Source organism: Penaeus japonicus, unplaced genomic scaffold (genome assembly GCF_977035675.1).
Source record: "Penaeus japonicus unplaced genomic scaffold, GWHDUDI00000001_assembly GWHDUDI00000020, whole genome shotgun sequence".
Lineage (NCBI taxonomy): Eukaryota > Metazoa > Arthropoda > Malacostraca > Decapoda > Penaeidae > Penaeus > Penaeus japonicus.
Genome location: NW_028234422.1, coordinates 24,525,866 through 24,530,865, shown reverse-complemented (window position 1 = coordinate 24,530,865; position 5,000 = coordinate 24,525,866). Strand labels below are relative to the sequence as shown.

The 5,000-nt window shown below is 31.3% G+C and overlaps 1 protein-coding gene across 2 annotated transcripts in view; it reads right to left on the bottom strand.

Moving 5' to 3' along the window:
• Positions 1 to 4,077: 4,077 nt before the first annotated feature.
• LOC122259473 (uncharacterized) overlaps positions 4,078 to 5,000 on the bottom strand; it is a 33,644-nt gene continuing 32,721 nt past the window's right edge. For both annotated transcript variants that reach the window (XM_043026266.2, XM_043026267.2), the window contains one exon: positions 4,078 to 5,000. This exon is cut by the window's right edge and continues 235 nt beyond it. The gene's annotated coding sequence lies outside the window, so the exon portion shown is untranslated.

Here is a 5,000-nt window from a genome sequence, read left to right as displayed (position 1 = left end):
CTAAATGTGCTTGTTTAGGAAAGCCTGTGTGTAGTATTTTTTTAGCCGTTGTTTATCATTCTCTCTCTCTCTCTCTCTCTCTCTCTCTCTCTCTTTCTCTATCCATCTATCTATCTATATATCTATATATATAATATATATATATGTGTGTGTGTGTGTGTGCGTGTGTGTGTTATCTCTCTCTCTGTCACTCTCTCTCTCTCTCTCTCTCTCTCTCTCTCTCTCTCTCTCTCTCTCTCTTTCTTTCTCTCTGTCTCTCTCGCTCTCTCTGTCTCTATCGCTCTCTCTGTCTCTGTCTTTCTATCTCTCTCTCTCTCTCTCTCTCTCTCTCTCTCTCTCTCTCTCTCTCTCTCTCTCTCTCTCTCTCTCTCTCTCTCTCTCTCTCTCTCTCTTCTCTCCGTCTCTATCACTCTCTGTCTCTCTCTGTCTCTGTCTCTGTCTCTCTCTCTCTCTCTCTCTCTCTCTCTCTCTCTCTCTCTCTCTCTCTCTCTCTCTCTCTCTCCCCTCTCTCTCTCTCTCTCTCTCTCTACATATATATATATATATATATATATATATATATATATATATATATATATATATATGTATATATATATGTATATACATATACATAAATATATATATATATATTTATATACATATACATATATATATATATATATATATATATATATATATATATATACATACATTTACATATACATATATATATTTCTATCTTATTTTTCACACATCTGTAAGAGTCGGTAATACAACAAAATAAGTTACTCCAAGCATCGCTTAATCTGTTTTCTAAAGTTACCAAATGAATAACTAATTATGGCACCTAACATCAAATCGAAGACAAAAACGCTCATTAAATTTTCAATCTATAATTGACAACAGTATATATCACTCTATGAAGAAACAGGGCACTAAAATCTAGGAGCAACACGCAAATTCCCTTTCCGACAGCGTTGACAATAGTGCAAGCTCATGCAATTCCTTTGATTAGTCAATAACATGTTTTAGGAACTTGGCTCGGTAGCGTACGAACCTAAAGTTAGAATAGTTGTAAATGTTTTTCTTTCTTTCTATTTTCTTTGTTTTCTTTATTTTTTTTTTTTTCTTCCTTTGATACTATTATATGATTTTTCTTGTTTGGTGGAATGGCCGACTAAGAGAAGTTAATATCACCTAATTATACTAATTATATTGAAAAGAAAACCTAGTGTGTGCGTATATCTTCTCTTCTGTATATGCAGCAAATCGTTTTTTTTTTCATCTTAACTTTATGTATTCTTCTTTGTATGTTTTATCTTTTATAGTTTGTATCCTCCAGCAATTAAAAAATGTACCATCACTGTCGGCCTCCATCGAGAAAATGAGACTCAAAATGTTTTCTTCTGATAAATCTTCAAAGAGCTTTATGAGAAGTTTAGATACGATAAACAGGTAAACGAAAAACAACAAAACAAAACAGAAGTGGTTGTTGGATAAAGTACCTTAATCACTGCATAATTTATCATGAAACGGCAATTATGTTAAGTTAACAACAAAAACAGGTGTTTATTGTAAATAATTAACGTCTTTGTCTGGCCAGCCATATACAAAACATTCCTTGCTGCAAGTCCGCAACGAAAGCAGTGTTTAATTTATTTGTAATCATATAAAATAATCGTAGGCATATCAGCTATTTTTCGCACGCCCCAAAAAATATGTTATGTATGTGTGTGTGTGCGCGCGTGTGCATGTGCGCGCGCGTGAGTGTACGTACGTGCGTATAGAGGCTTTTCATACTTTTCATACTTTCTCATTTATCTCTTTTATTTTACTTTTTAGATATGTTTGTGTGAGCGAAGGTGAAAGCTCATGAGAATCAGATACTGAGGCTCTGCAAGAGATAGTGTACTATATATGTGAATTATGGTTTGGACGATTTGATTATTTATCATCTATCAGTTTAAAAATACCACTTTAAAATTCATATATTTTTCAATATGATGTGGTCTTAGGGGGAAGAAACTTAACTCTCAATATCACGTAAATACAAGTGAGTGGTCGAATGCTGATCAATGCGACAGGTTCAGTGATACATGAATTAATAACACGTTACTGTGCTTTTTGTGCTTCATCAGTGATACATGTTATCCTATATTATCCTACATACTTAGCATAGGTTCCACATGTCCTCTGAGACGGTGTTCAAAATCGAGAAGGAAGATTAAATTGGGTTAAGTTTAGGTAAGTAAATTGGGTTAAGTTGGGCTAGTTAGGTATGAGTTAGTTCGAGTAATTTGGGTTTGGTTTATGTTTAGGTACATTAGATTAGTTTGTGTTTGGTTAGGTTATGTTAAGTTTGAGTTATGTTAGGTTAGCACAGGTTAGATTCTTGGTTTTAAAGTTTGCCAAAGTTTGTAATACACAAAAATAATTCTTTTCGCCGTGTGATCAGCAAAAAAAAAAAGCAAGTGGTCCAAGCAGAAGGTAAAAATAAAGCTCCTTGTAAAAAGAAACGCCTGTAAATAAAAAAGTAATTCTTAGAACAAAATATAAAACATTTCAGATATTTATTCATTCATTAAGTGTGATTGAAAGCGCTATTAACAAATATTGAATTTTTACTTTTAAACTAGTTTTGGAATTACCGACGCGATCTTCACTTCTCGGGAAATAAATTACACCCACACTGTAATAATGGGATTAGAACAATTTAGTGACTGGAAAAACGCTCGTGTGACCTGGCTTAAAGATATGTCAAATTCCTAATAGCCGAGAGATTAAGATTATGAGTAATAATGTTTTTTTTTTTCAATTGATATTAGATCGCTTAGAAAATTTGAATTCTTATTTAAGTTTTCACCAGATAAACTGATGACGATTTTTATTATATTCCGACATTGTTGACTTTGTGGCGTTGTGTAAATACCCTCTGATTTATGATTGTTTCCTCTTTCATAAGTATAGACACATTATTCCATGTCTGTCCATACATAAGAAGCTAATTTTAACATTCGTTATTTTTTTGTTGCCATTCGTTCACACAGGAAGTGTACTTTAAGTCTATAATTAGTTATATGATAATATTAAAATTTAAACATATAAAGCATTAGCACTTTTTAGATGTTTTAAAATATATGCAATGGATTGCATTCCCGTGAAAGCTAAGAAAAATACCACTTGATGATTCAGCTTGTTACTATGTCTTTGTTGCAAATTTAAACTTAACAGAAACGAATGAACCTAAATACAATCAGTAAACTGTAATTTGCATAAACTAGATATATCCCATAATAAAAATGATAAAACTCGAAAACAGACAGTCTGCAAAGGGGAGGTAAAATGCCTAATCATTATCTTCTCGGCGGGTTGTCATCTTGTTCAGAAAACACATATTCATTACGAAGACTGAACATTCATACCATCGGCAGCAGAAAAATTTAGAAATGTAGTACCTGGTCACTATAAAAAAAAAAATGACCACTCGGTTCCTAAGGATGTTGTTTTAAGCATTTTGATTCCTGTTGGGTTAAACAATGATAAATGAGAAGTTGACCATTTACAGCCTGTACTTTACTTTGCTCTATATTTAGTATCATTTGATTCTGCTTATCATAGTTTTCTTAGAAAAGAGGTCACATTCCACCATGGTTTAAAATATATATATATTTTTTTACATCTCGTCAAAAGTGGTAATTTTTTTTTACTTATTTTTTGTTCCCAATTTTTAAAACAGATCTGATTATAACCTCTAAATACATTTTGTGTGAATAAATGAATAGCAACAAATATTGCATATCAACCAATCATCTTATTACTAGAGAGATATTCAATTAAAGTAGTGTGTTCACATTTGTAGTCAATGATTAAAAACGAGAAATGATATCAATAACAACAATAAAGATGACAATTATAAAAATCTGGTCCCATATCCAAGAGGACGTTCTCTGGTCATGTCCGAAGAGAAACGTGCTTTCTATGTTGCAGGAAAATGCAGCAGGCTTCAGATCAATATAGTCTTGATTATTTTACAATCTGTATAATCATAATCAAATGAATAAAAATACCAATAACAGGTAAAATCAAAATCATTCCACAAACACCATAATCTATCTTTAATTATTTAATACATAAATCTGTGAAGTATGAAAGAAAAAAAATGTGCTCAATACCACATAAAATGTGCACAGCACTGGGCTTAAAACTTCACAAATTTATTACAAAAGTATTACAAGTTCTAAATTACATGTATTCATATTATTCTCATACTGACAAAATACATATAAAAACAGATAATTAACTGCATACTAGCATCCTATCTGCAACATTTTCAACTTTACACAGTCAACACATGGCCCATATATTCAGAACAAATATATGGGCATTCAACTGAATAGAAAACTTTATTAATATCATATGAAACATATATCTTTACAACTATAAACAAAATGATATTGTATGATAAACATTAAATGCAACTTCATATCTAATACAAAATATAACCCAAAGAACCAACTTGACACATGGAAGTGTCAAACAGATTGCAAAATGCATTCACTATATATTTTGAACAACTTTTTATGAAAGAATTTAATTACAGGTTATTATAAAAAAAAAAACATCATATAGAATAAAGAACTAGTCACAATCAAAAACATTTTTCTTCAGATCATTCTCCATGCTTATGCTTTATTAAACTTGAATTGACTCATCTCACAAACATACTGGTAATATTTTACAGTACTAAATGCCAACTGTAAGTTTTAAGTATTAAAACATAAATGTATTTCAATCTACTTTCTATATATAAATCAAACCTAGATATTATGAGGTTCACTGGAGAGAAATACTGAGTAAGTTTTGTGAATTTTAATAGGTCTCATGGAAACTGTATTGAGATAACACAGTCAAAAAGATTATAATCTTTCAAAGTGAATACAGTGCTTTAATCCATTCAAAAGGGAGAAAGGATTTCACATCTAACATACATGCTTGTCGCCTTGTTATTTAGCACCCCAAAG